The sequence below is a fragment of the Macadamia integrifolia genome, unplaced genomic scaffold, assembly GCF_013358625.1.
Source record: "Macadamia integrifolia cultivar HAES 741 unplaced genomic scaffold, SCU_Mint_v3 scaffold631, whole genome shotgun sequence".
Taxonomy (NCBI): Eukaryota; Viridiplantae; Streptophyta; class Magnoliopsida; order Proteales; family Proteaceae; genus Macadamia; species Macadamia integrifolia.
In genome coordinates this window covers 178,263-196,803 of record NW_024870502.1, presented here as the reverse complement: position 1 = coordinate 196,803, position 18,541 = coordinate 178,263, and the positions used below count along the sequence as shown (strand labels likewise).

Genomic DNA, 18,541 nt, shown 5'->3' with positions numbered 1-18,541 from the left:
CTTCAGTGTTATTGGTGAAGGCTTTCACCACTATTACTCAATTCTATGTCTGTGTAGATTCCAACTGTGTGAGCCATTTTAGTGCTGGTCCTGATAGTATTAACACGAATGCTTGACCCATCTGCTTTCTAATTTTTCTTTCTCTCTCCGTCTCTTAGGGTTCCATATGGATGTGCCGCAAACTCTTCTTCCTCATCCTCAGTCATAACCCTTGGTGGAGGAACTTGAGAATAAGCTCCTCGTTAACCATTTGGATGGGTTGGTTCCGATTCTCCTTAGTCAACTCTAAAGGAAGTTCCATGATGACTCGTGGGTCTATTTTATTCTTGCTCTCCTATAATCAGAGTAGGGTCAGCCCTGGGATCAGTTCTAGGAGGGTTTAATAACAAGTGCAATACTTGAGCTAATCCATTCTTGACTTGAGCCATTTCTGTTTGCAATGTCTCTACTGGGCCCATGCTTGTTCATGTGATTCAGCGTTGGGTGGATCCATGTAAACTGGACTGTAATCACTTGGAAGGAGATAGTCTCGGAGAGACGATGGAGGTGACACTGGATTTAAGTGAGTCAATTGATTACCCTAACATGTCTAGACAGAATGCAGAGAATACTTGAGGTGTGGAATTGTGCCTGAACCAAAAGTGATTTATTTTAGAATTCTTGCATTCACACCCCTTTGTTCATTCATTCTTTCATTTACCAACTAATAATTCATCTAAAGTTAGTCCACTTAATGATAGGGTGTGGATAGGGGCTAATGCCCCTAGTCCATTCAATGTCATAGGTGGGAGATACACATAAATGGTTTGAATAGAATAAGATGTTCTCTATTAATAAAGTCATGCTTTCCTTAACCTTACCCCACTAGGTAACCTTCCTCCTAGTTTCCTTCGGTCTTTAGATAATTTGGCATTTTGCATGACTTTGATGGGAATTACCCCGGAGTCATGTATAGAAAATCATCCACATATCGTTCCTAAGGAGGAAGGACACCTTTTTATCCAAAACCCACTTAGGAGAGCATTTCCTTATGACTAGAATGCATTAGAGGAAGATTCCTTTTCAAGGCCTTAAACAAGTTATACAAGTTAACTTGTGGCATTCCTACCATTCTCCATCTATTTCCTACGTGATGCGAGTACGCAGTGGATGTAAAATAGGACTGACAATGTTTCCTTGATAGGATCTATATACGCAAGGTACATGATCCTTTTGATATACCCAAAGGTACGAGATCAAGTGGTAGCATCCTTGCTCATTACTCGTGACTACACACGAGGTTAAGCAATTGGCCACGGGGGTGGTGGAACTGTTAGTGATTGTGTGCATAAGTGTAATGTGAGGTTACCATCATCTAATATCAGAATGTCGTAAAGTGCCTGGACCTCTCTAATGGCACAATTGTGAACATCCTCACCATTTAATGATACCGCACACTCTTGTACAAGAAACGACTATCATTTGCTCTCAAGGTACTCTCCATGACATACACTAACCTCCTCGAGGGTGCGGGCATGACAGGGAGTCCCTCGCCAAATGATTTAACTTCGAGCACGATGCATGATGTGGTTAGCGAATACATTTACAGACATGGGGTTAGCCAGACATGTTTTCAAACAGATGTGGTGGAAAATATTCTTGCATTTAAAGGTAGCATCTATTTTTGGAAGCTTGACAAATCCCCAGTGGAGTCGCCACTGTGAGGAAAAGGACTCGTCTTCTTTTGGCCCTCTCTTCTCTCTCTCTCTCTTTATATATCTTCCGGTATGTGTGCCTCTGCGGGCCCTAGACCACTATATCGCCACTCGGAGATATATGGGGGCCTATTTCACAAGGCTCCACTGTCACTCTCTCTCTCTCTCTCTCTCTCTCTCTGAGGGTAGTGGCCACAAAAAAGACCTCTCCTCCCTCTTACGGGGAGAGAAAGAAGACTGGCATTCATTCGACCCTTTCTCCTCTCTTTCTCTTTCATAGGGAGTGGTGTGTCATGTGTACTTTCCCACGGGCCTCGCACCACCGTACCGCCATACCGCCCCTCGGAGATACGTGGAGTCCTATTTCGTAGGAGTGTAAAGGTCGTCATTGAGATAGGGATTTGATGATGGTCCAATATGGGGGATTGGGATCATGCAAAAGAGTTTGGAGTTGTCACCTAGGATTATGGGCCTAGGACCCAGGGGTGGGCCCAATTCCTAAGAAAAGGGCCCAAAAATTGGTCTGGTCTAGAGATTTAGGGTAATTGTCAGATTGTAGAGTAGGGAAGGTGTTAGACACCTAATCTACCAGGTTCAACCGGTCTTCCTACTAGATGCTTAAGAACGAATTTTTTCTAATCCTATTCTGCATGCATGGCTAAAGTTATCAAACATATATAAGTTGACTAAATTTAAATAATTATGTACACTAAAAACAAGGTCAATATAAAGTCTACATTATGCTAATTCAGTTGAAAATTTATACCTGAGTTTGACCCATGTTTTGGGTCAAGAGGGGTGGACCCCCTAATTAATGCTGATATGAACTTTCTTGTGGATTCTCCTGACTCAGGAGAAGAAGGCCTTGACCTTCAAATTCCTTTTTCAAGAGATGTTGACTGTGGTAATATTCAGACCGAGTTCCGACTAGGAATGGTTACTTTCAGATTTTGGCTTAGGTGGCACTCCAGTAGAGCTTCTGTTAGGAATAGATTGAAACCTAAATGATTGAAGAACTTCGAAGGCTCGAAGAACCCTTCGAAGATCCAAAGTGTTCGAAGAACCCTTCGAACACTTTGGATCTTATGAAAATCTCTCCGAAGACTAGAAGAACCTCAAAAGGGGGGAGGGGAGGCTAAAGCAAAATCTCTTCTATGCAAAGGGCTCACTCACAAAGCAAATGATTGAAGGACTTCGAAGGCCCGAAGAAAACTTTGGATCCTATGAAGATCTCTATGAAGACTTGAAGAATTTCAAGGGGGGAGAGGAGGAGAGAGGGCAGAGCTTCTCTACAAGGGATGCTCACTAGGAGGCTTGAGTGTGTCAAACCAAAGGGAGGGGGTATTTATAGAATTTTTGAACCAATGGGGAGGAAAGAGGAATTTGCCTAGCCAATGAGATTAAAAATTGATTTTTCTAAACCAATGAGGTAAAAAAGTGGAATTTTAGGCAATGGGGTGAAGAGGTAAATTTTTAGGCCAATGGGGTGAAGATTAATTTCTTGGGCCAATGAGATGAAAAGATACCTTTTTAGGGCTAATGGGGGATTACAATGTAGGGTACACTAGTGGGGCAGTGTAGAGTGTTTAAGTGGGTGAAGATGGAATCCCTTCACCAAACTAGTCTTCGGAATGAAGGTTCTAGTGAAAACACAGGGGCTGGGCAAGGGTGCATAAGGCAACGGGAGGCACGCGTAAGGTAGCAGGTGCATGCACAGGGCAGCAAGGTAGCAAGGCAGCAAGGGATTCATGGGGCAACAGAGGGCACATACGTGAGGCACGTAAGGGCGTATGTAGGCACGTGGGGGCACGAGCGAGGCATGCAGGGGTGTGCATAAGGTTGGGGCATGCACGTAAGGCAAGGGCGCGCAGGCACACGGGGGGCTCAGACAGGTAGGGCTGTGTGCTTGGGTCAGGTAGGGCTGTGCATATGGTAGGCAGGGCTGTGATTGGGGGGTAGGCGGGGCTGTGTGTGTGGAAGGCATGGCTGTGCATGCGGGGCTGGTAGGGCTACGTGAGCGCAAAGTATGATTTTTAGGGAACGATTGCTAGAGATCAGACGGTCCGATTTTGATGTACCATATATCATTGGAATCGTGATTCCGAGTACTATTCATCCATATGGTCATTCTGACCAGATTTATTTGTATATCAAAAGTCATAATTGGACCTTTCTTTTCTTTTGCATCTGGTTTCTGGGATTCTTAGGTGGGTATGAAATATTCATGGGTTGGGTTACCTTAGTGAACTGTCATCTCTATTAATCAGAAGTGTGAGGCCGTGTCCATGACTCGTAAGTCATCATAGCCAGAGGAGGGTGATAAAATTTATTGTCTACAGAATGCCCCTCTTTGGTCGAGTCCTATGCAAACAGTCGAAGGGAAAAGAAACAAACGGCCACATTTTGTCACCTAGAGCAATGTACTACCATCATCTTTCTCATCAATAACGGAGTTGAAAATGCAACAGATAATATCTCTTAACTACTTTAAAGTTTAGGATCTTACCTGGGCCTTGATTGTTAAAAAGAAATTCGCTGCTCTTTCAATCCTACAAAAGATGTTAGCACTTGATTCTAGACTTTTCTCAGGCTGGGCTTCCATGTGCCAATCTAGGGATATTTGGTCTCCAATTTGGGTCTTTACCAATCTAGGCTATCTGGGACCATAAATTATGGGAAACAAATTCATTGCCCTTTCAATCCTGTAAAAGATGTTAATATTTGACTTTCTTGGGTTGAGCTTCCTTGTTCCAGTCTAAGGAAAAGACCAATGAGATTGGGCCACTTGGGGCCGATTCAAAGAGATGGGCCACCTAGGGCCGGGTCGATGAAATTGGGCCACCTGGGGCTGAGTCAATGAGAATGGGCCATCTGTGGCCGGTTCAATACGTTTCTCCCTTTCCCTGATTTTTCTTCTTTTATCCTTTTATTAAGAGTCTTTGAACCATTGGACTAGAATCTTGAATTTGGATCTTTGAATTGGAATCTTGCCATTCACATGTATTTGTTTTCAACTTTTACTTTCCTATTGACTTTGACTTTTCATTTTTCACATGCATGTGACTATCTATCACTTTTAGGTGATGTAATTTTTATCTACCTTTTCTATGTAATTTTCATGTACCACTTTCTTGTGATGTAATTTTTATCTACCACACAAGATTTAACTTGGGTTTTGTGTTTTGTGGCAAGAATCTTCAAGTTGCACCTTGGAATTAGATTCTCAAATATATATTTTTTATTTATTTTTTGAGAATGAATTTTTTAACGATAAAATGGTCCCCCTTGCTCATTTCCTATTCTGATTTTTCTGAGTTGGGAATGATTTGTGTGCGGGTGAGCTTAGGTTTTTGACTTTTCTCGAAGATTTGATGTTCTTCGCATTTTTTCGGGTTTCTCCAAAATTTTTCAAGGATCTTCAAGTTTTCTTTGAAGTTCTTCATCCTTCACTTGAAGATCTCCAAAGTTCTTGAGGAAGGAGCCAATTGGAGAATTTGAACTCCTTTTGGGCTTTTTTGTAAATTATGAAACTTTTTGGGGTTCATTATAATTTTGAAAAATGTGGTTGAGAGATAAAAGATGACTCGTGGAGGAATTCAGATTGATGGCATGGAGAGTTACAACATTTCTTCTCAAGGGGACGAGAGTCCCGCGGATTGGTACACTGGGCAGACACTTCATCGGACTCATGATCATATATGCAACTCAGTATGGGGCACATGGGTGAGTCCTTGCATTTTATTCACTTGCTTTATTCATTAGTTATTTTTGTTATTATTTTTTTATTTCATTTTTTATTTTATTTATTTTAGAGGCACAATGAGGGAGTACCACCGGCTTTGGCCAGATATGGTCATCCAAACTCAGCCCGGGACTGGTACAAGGTGCTTCCTCGCAAGGTGAAGTAGTTGGTTGATTCATCTTACCTAAGCCGATTGGCCTCTTAGAGACTAGGAAGTTCAATCCAGCATTGGCAGGGGCCCTGATGGAGCGGTGGTGGTCGAGTACTCATTCCTTCCATCTCCCTACTAGAGAGATTACCATTACACCCTTATGCTTCTATGCTCTGACAAGCATACCATTTGGAGGGAGGCCCCTATCCCTTCCTGAGACTCTGACAGCACAGGAGTTCACAAATTTGACGGGCATTGATATCCAAGATGACCAGAAAGATATCCGTTTAGGCTAGATTAGTGCCCGTTGGTGGAGGACATACCTGCGGGTGAACCCTGGTAACTTTGCACAGGTGACCCGATCTTTCCTTCTATTTATTGTTGGTCAGTGCCTCTTTAGTGACCTCTGAGGTGGGTGGACATTCGCATGGCTGCCTTCTTCTAAAACCTTCAGGATGTGGACACCTGGGATTGGGGCAGGGCCACCTATGCATATCTTCTATGGACTTTTGACCTGCTATCATATGGGGATCGAGGCATCAAAGGAGCGGGTTACATCCTTCAGGTAGTCTCTCATCCCTATACCAATTTCCCTTCATTTGGTTGCACTTCCTTACTTTGATTTTTCAAATTAGTCCCGATGTTACAAGCATTTGGAGGAGACTATAGCTCCTATATTGAAGGATCCTCGAGCATCGCCTTTCCCCATAGCCACGAGATAGGGAAATAGCCGAGCACTCAGGGGCTGGTGCCATCCTCCAGGGACCACTGCTCGTTCTCTCCTGAATGAACTTACAGAGGTAAGCCATGTTTGTCATGAAGTTTCCTTCTGTCATATGCTACACTTACTTCTTCTTGAATTTGTAGGTTACTTGGAGACCATTCCAGCATCTTAGGTTTCTTGACCTTGATGAAGTTACTCGGGCCAAGTACTTAATAGAGAATCGAGTCCTGTTCAGGGGTATTTGGGGCCATGCTTAGTATATAGGAGAGTGGGTTACACCCCAGTGGTCTGATTCTGACATGCGCTTCCCTCCTTGTCTTCCTCCACCTACTATGCACTATCCAGAATGCATCCCCATAGATCAAATAGGGAGATTGGCCGAAGGAACATGGGATGACTCTTTCTTAGACTAGGATAGGGATTACAAGACCTTCCTTGAGGAAGAGACGGTTTGTACTCCCTTTGGTCCCAGTGGTCCAGTGGTATGTTGCTCTTCCTTAAATATCCTCTTCATACTTCAATCTACTTTTGTTTGGCTTTGATTGATGTTCTTTCAAGGGAGAACGCGGCATGCAGACCCTTATACTATTCAGTCACAAGTTGGTGTTGCTGGTCCATCCCAAGCTGGGCCTTCTACTAGTGTGGGTGGATCTCTCAGGATGGCCACCATCCCCTTTCATGGCTTCTCGGGCTGGCCTTATCCCAACGTAGCCCATCCTGGTATCCCTCATCTTTTGGAGCGAAGATTGGACAGAGATGCTTCTTTTGGGCTGCCTATTCCATATGACTATGTAAATATCTAACCATCTCTCATTTGATTGGCTTTTGACTTCCTTTAACTAACATAGTCTTCATCAGGTGTCTCTAGAGGCCTACGCCAAGCTTAAGAGGATGCACCAAAGCTTGTGTGAGGTGGTGCTCAACAAGGTATCATCTCCTTATTTTTTTTTTTTTAACCTTGTCCTTCTTCATTACTATTTTTCTTGATCATTCCTCATACTTCCCAGAAAGTTGAGAACACTATCTTACAGAGTCAAGTCAGCTTTTACCAACAGGAGAATGCCCAGCAGCATACGTAAATTTAGGATCTCACCTAGAGGCTGGTGAACTCGGGATTGGCACCTACCAGCTCTGTGACATTCCATAAGGACAACTTCGAGTATGGTTCAGATGAGGATTTTAACTCTTAGGGGTCTGTTATTGTAATTCCTATAAGCACCAACACATGTATATATTTTTTCCTTTTCTTTTTCCCTCCCCATGTTTATTCTTTCTTCTCTTTGTATTATGAGATTTGGCCTTTTATGAATGAAGATCTATCTGTGACATAAAGAAAATCTTATTTTTGAATTTGAATTTTTAGACACGATTAATTCCACAACTCAAGTCTCTCTTAGAATAATCAGAATAACACAAAAATCTAAATATCATGCTATTTTACTATGAAGTTCAATACATGGAATGGAAATAACTTTCCTACCACAGACAGGATCAGTAGGTAACAAGGTGGGGAGACAATTCTTGGGGTGGATAGAAGTTCACCAACTCTTCTGGGTCCTCAGCTTTCAATCCATACTGGCGACTGATGTAAGTGGGCAAATAAAAGGACATATGAGTCAATCCCATCAACCTGAAGTAATTGCATCCAAGGGTCTTCATTAGAAAATCCTCTTGTGGCCACCATGGGCATCTCCATTCAATATCCTATTCAGTTCTTCCTCATAGGTACTCCTCCCAATCAACTATAAGCTTGAATTTTGGGACTTCCCTCTTATCTTGGTAGCAAAGAACTCCGAGTTGGCATCCATTTAACGGCTTGGTTAGGTTCATTTTTTCAAGTAGCCAAATTTGAAATATAGTAGGACTTCATTGATAATGATCAATTCCAAATTTATGGCTATGACTCATATCACCTCCTTTCTTCAATTTCTTTACCACTTCTATCAGAATAAGTGGTGCACCATGTCTAGGAGTTCGAAGAACATAGCGAGCTATCATGCGAAGTAGATAAACATCCTGTGATCTTTATTGATGGATTCCTCCTAGTGATAGATACCGAATGAAGATCTTGGCCGCCTTCAACATGTCAATCTTCCTATATCTAATGAACTGCTTCATTTCCTCCTTTTCCCATCCAAAGAAACCCTGAATTTCCTCTGAGTAGTCTTTCTTCAAAGATGGTTGAATCAATCTGCCCTTGGTGGAGATATCATACAAACTCGGAATTCTTCTAGAGTTGGGAAGATCTCAACTAATCCAAACCGAAACACATAAAGATTACTATCCCAGTGTTGAGGCACCTACTGGAGTAAATTGCGATGTAATTTCACACTCCTGATCCAACTGAGCATTTACATATTCATAGGTTCCAGTAGTCCTAGTGCCATTATGTTGATGTCTAAGGTCCATTTTCTCAACGTCTCTTCCAAAGAGCCCATGACCTATACTGCAATCATCACAAGCAAAGAGGAGATGTGATGATTTGTCAAAATATCACTCATTAGCTATTGACACAACCAAACCCTTGCCACTGTTGCATCAAAGTCCTTTTCTATTTTTTTTTTTTTTTTTTACTAATCAAGGATGGGGGAATGAACTGGCCTTGATATACTAGTGCTGGGTGGTGACTTTTGGGGGATGAACTCCTGGATAAGAATTGGGAGGACCATACGTGAATGACAGATACCTAATGGCCTTATATGCCAAATGGTGATTCTATTATGATCCTTTTAGATACCTTGATTATTAATCTAGGAACTAATTATTGCCTTAAAATTATTGAGACCACACTTGCACAAGTCAAGTTGCCTACATATCCCTTGAGAGGAATCAGGACTAGCATAGTTTGGGCTATTCACCCTTTCAGACATAATATCTCTTGAGTTGATCCATGTTGACCAGTTCGGGTATTTCTTCACCGTTGTGGTCTACGAGTTTTATAGCCTTTCCTGGTAAAATTTCTTTGACAGTGAATAGGCCACTCCAGTTGAGCCTTAATTTTCCTCTTGGGTTATAAATTAAGGCTATTTTGTCACACCCCACATCCAGTAGACCCAACTTACCATTAGAAATATCGGTGGTGTGAGTAAAACATGTATCTGTCTTACAAACCTACCAGGATCTGTGATAGCAGTACTTTAATATTTCACAATCTCACATCACTAACCGACCAAAAGTAGCGGAATCAGAGTATAGTAGCATAATCATCAATAAAATGAGGAAATTATCTAATGATAAACATAATATTCATAACTGACTTATCCTGTTGCAATCCTTCAAGACATATACATATCAAGTTTAAAAACATACTATCCATAGACCTGTATCACAATAATAAAAAATACGCCGAACACCTCATGGCGCCGCGTATGCACAGAAGTCACAAGCACAGTCTTGGCTATGCTCCTTAACATCCAACATCCACCAGTCGTTCACTCCATACTCAGGTCTGGAGGATAGAGAATCACTAGCCATGGGCACAACCGTACCTGCATCATCATCTAAAAAGTGTGTATACATGGGGTGAGCTTTTCAACTCGCTCAGTGATGGGTGGGGTCAAGCACATCTAAGCAAACAATCGTAGTAATAATTTATGATGCATGATAATAGAAATTAAACGCATAGTCCATGATGCTCGTGATGCAATTCATTTATTTTATTATTCCCCTAACAATACAACTAAGTCTGGTAAATGCTATTACTGCACATTAGGTTGTATTCCTCATCTCGGAACCATCACCGACTACGTAGGGATACAAACCCTAGCCATGAATAGAAGCCTACCGATCCTCGTATGCATCAATGGGTCACCCAACAAACCCCTGATAAACCCTTCTTGGCTATCATGGCACCAGTACCAATCATCGGCCTCGCCTGACAAGTTCCTGCCTCTAGCAACAATCACATCGTACCGCATGTGTGGTATTCTGGAAAGGCACATCGAACATACCATAATGGGTTATCCAACACCTTTAACCCTGTTGGCAAGGGTTCATAGCATAGGGAGTGATACTTAACCACATATATGCTATATGCCTTCATAATGATACAGTTAGTATGAATTACACGATACCGACAAGACTTCGGCCACAAAGTGTAATCCATCTCCAAATACAATCCTGGGCACAGGATACTGGTAACACATCAGCCACAAAGTGAAACCCGAGACCATTTCTGAGTATGGACTATGCAACACCGGTACCAATCGTCGGCCACGAAGCGTATCCATTTCCAAATGCAGTCCTGGGGTACATGATACTGGTAAGACCTCGGCCACAAAGTGTAACCCATGACTACAACTAAGTCTAATACACATAATCAATGCATGAATGCAACACACATACGGCAATCACGGCACCGGTACCACCTAGGCCATGCTGGATTCTATCTCATACATACAACCAAACACATGGTGATCATAGTATCAGTACCACCTCGGCCACACCGGATCCCTCCATACATCTCCATTACCATTCATATCATAATTATAAAATGAAACATGTGATAGAACATCTTCATTTGAACATTTAATAATCATGTATAATCCTACACATGTGAGCAATTCTATAATAATAAAATAATTAAAAAATAAAGCAACTATCCCTCACCTTGTTGATCTCTGCTTGTGTTAGGGTTCAAATAAGGCTACCGATCAATCCACTCAGTTTTGGTCTCAGGGCTCATGCACATCACTGTCCTAGTCACAAGGGCAATCGTACATCAGTACTTGTTGAAAAGATCGGGAGAGGCCCACTTGAGTCACCCCCAAAAGGTGCAGACAAGGTTTCCCAGTGACAATAATGTCACCGGAAATAGGGTATTTCAACCAAAAATATCAGGGTTGTTTTCATTGGTGGTGACAGAGAGCTCACAAGCCTTTGTGGTTCATCGGAAATAACCCACTAGAAGCAGGTCTAGTGGATTTGGTGGCTTGCTTCCGGTGGTGGTACAGAAGTGTCCAACCATTTTGGGGCTTTCTGACTCAGGCCCGATCGCCGAGACTTGTTCCATGGAGTTTTTAAGGAATGTTCCTAGCATCATTCTAAAAAATAAAATCTCAATTCCACTGAGCCATTTAGGAGATACATTGATCGAACAATCGAAACCCTAGTTGGTCCTTTGGTAATACTTGTTACCGGAGCTCACTGGGCTAGGTTCGAGCTCGACAACAACATTGGGAGGGTAGAATAAACATTTCATAACCTTCACATGGTTTGTACACTAAGATTCCATCCAAACCTAGCTTAATATAGGTTAAAATGAAGAGAGAGAGAGTTGTATGGGAGGTTGTACATACCTCTGGCAGTGATTTTGGCAACTAGGTGATAGTCGACACCAAGGTAAACCCTTCCCCCTTCTTCTTCTTCTTCTAGCTCTTTTCTTTCTTCCTCTCCTCTCTTATGTTTTGGGCAAAGAAGAAATGATGAAATTAATTCCTCATTTCTAACTTCTGAGTTAAAGTGGACCTTATGGTCCGTTTGGTTGTACCCTATTCGGACTGATCGGGTTAATATAACTTTTGAAGCCCAAGAACCCGACCACTTAGGTCAGAAAGGTGTTCACATCATGGGGAAAGTGTGAAGGATGATTTGGGATCATCCGAGACGGTCTACAATGCGAGTGACAGGACCCACGGGCATCGAAACCTTGACAATAGCTTGTTAGACTCACCAGAAATAGCCTATCGAATTCTAATCCAGTGGATCCGATGGCTTATTTTCGATGGTGCTATGTTGACTGCTTGTTGTCCTACAGCTGGTCTTACATAGGTGGTTACCCTCGATCGTGCTTGTGGTATTTCGGTAACTTCGGTATGTGCCAGGATTTATGTGTGAAGAGTTGGGTCACTATCTAGGATCGGGAGGTACGAACCCCCCAGTTAGACTGGAACATGATGCACGAACACTTGGGGTCATCTCTCCCCCTTCGACAATGGGTAGCCATGAGCTAAAACCTGGCCATGCTTTTGATCTCCTTTCTGAGACCTACCAGAACAGTTCAAATTAGACCAAGTCAGGGCAAGGGTGTAACATCTTTGTTCTTGAAGAACAAGCTCACCTTCTTCTATGTGGCGGGGCTTCACATTCTTGTTGGAGGTCCTTGCCATTCTTAGTTGATGCTTCTTTAGATTATCCATGGCCTTTATACGTCTTTCATTGAGAAATTTGAGCTCATCGTGTTGTAGGTATCATGGACCTCCACCGGGATAGCGATATAGTGCGTGTCGCGGGTACACAACTAGGGTTCGACCCTAATGAGATGGGATAGTATCCCCTGGCCATCAAATGCCAAAGGGGGGGACACACGTTATGGATAAAAGGGAGTCGCCACCTAGAAAGGGTCTAGGACCCATAAATGTCTCCCCCAATCAAGGGAGAGAGAATAATGACTCTGATGGATAAGGCTGGTTTGCACCAAGATTCTAGACAAGTGTCAAGTGACAGACTGGGAAGGTGTTAGGCACCCAGTTTGCCCCGCCCTAAGGCCGGTCTCTTTTTGTTTGACCAAAATTTGTTTGTACCCTACTAATTAGTCCTAAATCTAGGTCACTGAAAACCCTAAACTAAGTATCTAAGTATGACATGTGAAAACCCTAACCCAAGTGTCTAAATTATGCTAGCTAGGTTATGATGCAAATGATGAAATGATTACGCTAATTAAAAATTTAAAACCCTAAATGATTTAATTAATGTATTATGAGTTTTAGATTAAGCTAATTAAATAAGCCTAGACCTAGGATTAATTGAGCAATTTTTGAAACCCTAAATTGAACTAACTCGATTAATTGAGCCTAACCTAGATAGATGATTAATGAATTTTTGAAATCCTAAATTGAATTAATTAAAATGATTAATCATAATCCCTAATAATTTGTAAAATGAATTATTTCAATCCTAATTAATCTATTAATCTAATAGGTAAAAAGATTTATAAATTAAATGAGATCTAATTAATTTATAAAAAAAAATGAAATAGATTAATTACATTTAATGAATGCATTTTTACTAATCTACCTAATCTAGTATAGGAGCATTAAACTAAACATAAAGTTTAATTAAATTAATTATGAAACATAATTGCACTAATTATGTTTATCTTAAGCTAATCTAAGATGAGTTAAACATTTTTCAAAACCCTAGTTAAGCTAGTGAGAAGAGAAAAGGTGTATGCGGGGACAAACTACCCGTATCAGGAAGATAGGGATACTGAGAATCAGGCTAGATATGAAAATCTTGAACATATTTGAAGATTCTGCTGTATGGTTTAAAGTCATTCCCGAATAGGGGCTCTGGACATTGACTTTAAATTTTCCATTGCTTCCTCCTTCAATCATATCAACTATAGATCTGGAACCTATGAGTTCAGGATCAAAGAGAACTTCTAGTTTGGACTGAATCTTGTTGAAATTATATTGCCTCACCCCTTTCAAGTCCCCAAGGATGCCATCTAAAAGTTGTAGATCAAATTCAGTGAACAACCTAGCTACCACCAAGAAAATCTTATCCTGTTCACCACTCTGTACAACTGCACCATCAAAACCAGTATCTTCTATTGCATTAACTATATCATCCTTACTAGTGACAGTAGGATCATACTGGTCTTTCCTTGGCCCTCTAATGGCATCGAGTATGAGAGACCTTCAGCTCACGTCGGTCTCTGGTGCCGGCAGAGCACTGGGGGTGTTTGTTCTGATGGATGATTCTGACGACCTTGAAGAGATGGGGCTTTTGGATTCTTAAGAAAGAGAGGAGAGGGATAATAAGGGATATGAGGAAGAGGGTATGAGGAGAATTCAGGTTAGTGTATTGGGTATGAATTGTGCTACGTGCTCCAATTCTGTGGAGGCAGCCCTTGTTGGAATACGTGGGGTTGTAAGTGCGTCTATTGCGTTGCTTCAGAACAAGGAGGATGTTGTGTTTGATCCCAAGCTGGTTAAGGATGAAGATATCAGGATTGCAATTGAAGATGCAGGTTTTGATACTGAGATTTTACCAGATTCCAAGGCATTTGGAACAAAAGCTCAGAAAACCTTGTTGGGGCAGTTCAGGATAGGAGGTATGACATGTGTAACTTGTGTAAATTCTATTGAAGGTATTTTGTTAAAGCTCCCTGGCATCAAACGAGCAACTGTTGCCTTGGCAACTTCAGTAGGAAGATAGAAAGCTTTATTGTGTCTTCATAAGCATTATAAATTCGAAGTCATAGACGGCATCACCGGAGGTGGCTATTGGAGCAGGGAAGAAAAGATAAGAAGAGAAGAAGAAGAAGAAGAGAAGGAGAAGGGATTAGGGCTTGAGATCCTAATCTAAGGGTTCATGTCTAAAGAAAAAAAAAGGCAAAAATAAATCAAATCAAACCTACTTATTAAGTGAGTATATTAAGACACAAGTAAAACCGATTAATTGAAGCAAAATATAATAAAAAGATAAAGGAAAAAAAAAATTAAAATGAGAAAAACCGAATTAGCAAAAACAATGAATTGGACCCAATGACCCAAATCAAACTATGTTGAACCCAATTAAAACAAAATAAACCCAATTAAACCAGAATTAACTAATTCACATTTAATAAACCATACTAAGCCAAATTAAAGCTAATTAATCTAATGAACCAATTAAACCTAAATACACCCAATTGAATCGGAATATGCCAATTTATATCTAATAAACCACAGTCAACCAAATTGAAATTAACTAAACCTAATTAATCTAAATGAACTAATTATTAATAAATTAGAACCTAATCTCTTAAATCAGATAAACTAGTTCTAAATTGCAATTTGGAGAAGAAAAATACCTTAAACCAGGCTTTAATCAAGAAATAAGGGGAGATAACCCTTGTGCTTCAAGCCCCAAATCGAACCGAACAGGACTAGATCTCCCGGCTCAAGGAAGGATTAATATGTTAAACTTTTAGACTTGGAGAATATTTGATTTTAGAGGGAAGAAGTTAGCCAAAACCTTGATGGGGCCATCCTCTCTCCCAAATTCTCAATTTTTCTCCTCCCCCTTTTGGAAGAGAGGAAGGGCTGTACTTATAGCCTTGGGGCTTGAGACAATTCTCTCTTATTTCCAATGTGGGACTAAAACACTAGAGGGAATTGTCCAAAAATGCTTGCTTTTGGACAAAGGGGTTTGGGCGCCATGTGGCACTCCTTGGTTGCTCGGAATGGAATCTGATATCAAACTTTGGAGTTAACTTCCAGGGGTCATATCTTTTAAACCGTTAGTCAGAATTCGACGTGTAATATGTCGTTAGAAAGCTCAATCCGAGCACTATCCAATGATGTGAGATACGATTGTGGTCTCAACCAAGAACCTTTACAAAAATATGCATAAAGTAGGTACCCGAATTAGATCATGAAAGAGAGAATCGGGCGTCGATTCGCATAGTTCTCACATCAAAGTGTAATGTCGGACTGGAGGGGACAAACAACAATAATCCATAATATCAAATTCTAATTTTTGAAAAAATTTTCTTCTGAAAGTTTATAGGAAAAATGGTCATTTTCTACTTTAAGCTTGAAAATTCTCCAAGTCTAAAATGTCTAACATGTAATTCTTCATATTGTCATCATTGCTGGGGGGGTGACAAAATTCGGTGTCTACAGATTGCCCCTCTTTGACCGAGACCTATGTAACAGTCGAAAAGCAAAGAAAAGAACACACCATTTTGTCACTAGGAGCAATGTACTACTGACATCTGGCTTAAGGATGGAGGAGGTGCAAATGCAAATGCAAACACAAGAGATAAGACCAAAGATAGGAAATGTCGATCGATAACACATGCGAAATCAAGTAGTGTGTGGGTGCTACCATGATATAAAACCTACTGTAGTTGGTTAATATGCAGGTAAAACCTAGACTAAGGATACACATACAATAAGTCATTCTTAGTGTAAAGAACCAAGTAGACAATGAATGCAGGTATGAAAGAGTACAAATGCAATTGGCTGTCAGGTATAAATAACCAAACACACCATGAATGTAAAAATGAGACAAAGGTGTAAATGCAATTAGCCAACATTGGTATAAAGAACCAAGTAGACTTGAATGCGAGTATGGAAAAGAGTGTAAATACAATCGACCGTTAGGTGTAAATAACTAAACGGATTGTGAATGTAAGTATGGAAAAATGCTGTAAACGTAATTAGCCAATATTGGTATAAAGAACCAAGTAGACTATGAATGCAAGTATGATAAAAGAAGTGTAGATGCAATCAACTGTCATTGGTATAAAGAACCAAGCAGACCATAAGTTCAAATATGAGACAATGGTGTAAATGAATGGTCAAACACAAGAGAAACTAGGTTTGACCTAGGTGTAAGTAACCACCAGACACAATTTTCAATCTCAACAGCCGGACTTAAGATAGAAATGGCATTGGTATAAATAACTGCCAGACCCGATCTTCAGTTCAAAAATAACCAGACTTAAATGGAGGTGATATTGGTATAAATAACCGTCAGATCCAATCTTCGGCTTAAATAACCGGACTATGAGGTGAGACTGACATTAGTGTAAATAACCGTCAGACCCAATCTTTGGTGTAAATAACCAGACTTGAAATGGAGCTGACATTGGTGTAAATAACCATCAGGCCCACTTTGTAGTATAAATAACTAGACTTGAAATGGAATTGGCAATGGTGTAAAGAACCATCCGAACCAATCTTTGGTTTAAACAATCGGTCTTGAACTGAAGCTGACAATGGCGTAAATAACCCTCAGGCCCAATCTTCGGTGTAAATAACCGGACATTGAAATGGAATTGGCAATGGTGTAAAGAACCATCCGAACCAATCTTCGGTTTAAACAACCGGACTTGAACTAAAGTTGACATTGGCTTAAATAACCGTCAGGCCCAGTCTTTGGTGTAAATAATCGGACTTGAAATGGAATCGGCAATGGTGTAAAGAACCATCTGAACCAATCTTTGGTGTAAATAACCGGACTTGAAATGGTGCTGACATTGGTGTAAATAACTGCCAGGCCCAATCTTCGGTGTAAATAACCGAACATGAAATGGAATTGGCAATGGTGTAAAGAACCATTTGAACCAATCTTCGGTTTAAACAACTGGACTTGAACTGAAGCTAACATTGGTGTAAATAACCGTCATGCCCAATCCTCAGCATAAATAACTAGACTTAAAATAGATTTGGCCATGGTGTAAAGAACCATTGCTACCAATCCTCATGAGCTGATGCATTTGAGGTTAAATACCTAAAAATCTTAAATGTTCAACATTTTAATCATGAGATGTAATGATATTGCAATTAAATTTAAACAAACATCAACCTGATTGGTTAGACAAAGGATTAGTCATGCAAATCCTAACACTGTGCTCACGTAAGAGTGTAAATGACCACTACTATAAAAAGGAGTGAGAAGTGTTTACATTGGAAAATGACAAAGAAGGATTTTACCGAAACAAATTTCACCATGAGAACGAAGCTAAAACAAGGGAGGTAACCCATCAATGAGTGTTGCCCCAGACTGTGACATCTCTAATTTGCTCGGCCTAAACTGTGACATCTCTAATTTGCTCGGCCTAAACTCAAATAAATCTAGCCTGAATATGCATTACTTGCATGTATCTGCAACTTATGGCAATATAGTCCGATGTCTTCAATTGTAATGGCTTTCGGTTGCTTCGACCAAATCTTTATCTCATGGTAAACATCCACAACATGTTAATCTGTTCTTTTTCCTGTGAGTGCACCTTTCTGATGTTGCCCGCATTTTATGAGCGGGGATTGTAGTAACTTCCTTAGCTGCTTCTCAAGACTTGAGGGGTGGCTCCTTAAAATACCCAAAACATCATGTCTGTGGCACAAGCTCTAAGAAACAAGTAGTAAGACAATCAAACAATATGAAAAGGATGCAGAGCCAATGGTTCTACCAACTGTAGAGTTGGGAGCTATTATATGGAATGATGAGCTCACTAGAGAAATCACGCCAACCAAGGAGGCTTAGAAGAAAGGACTAAGTGGTGAAACTCTTGGGAATCTGTCGGAATAAGAGATGGGAGAAAGAGCTCGAGTCTAAGCAGCCCATCTCCTGATGATAAAAGTAGCAACGATCAAATCGCCTTCAAAATAGGAAGCCAAGAAAGGACATTCATATGAAGTCCAAACAAAACAAGGTAATATGATGATTGAGGTGATGGACCGAGCTTGAAATTGACTTCTCAAGCTGCCTACGTATCTTGAGTAAATCAAGAATCA

General features: G+C 40.7%; 1 long non-coding RNA gene across 1 annotated transcript; it reads right to left on the bottom strand.

Moving 5' to 3' along the window:
* Positions 1-9,506: 9,506 nt before the first annotated feature.
* On the bottom strand, positions 9,507-15,165 carry LOC122069531. The gene is made up of 2 exons (XR_006137465.1): positions 15,109-15,165; positions 9,507-9,811 (listed from the first exon to the last, which is right to left on the bottom strand). It is a non-coding gene; the product is annotated as an uncharacterized LOC122069531 (long non-coding RNA).
* Positions 15,166-18,541: the final 3,376 nt, after the last annotated feature.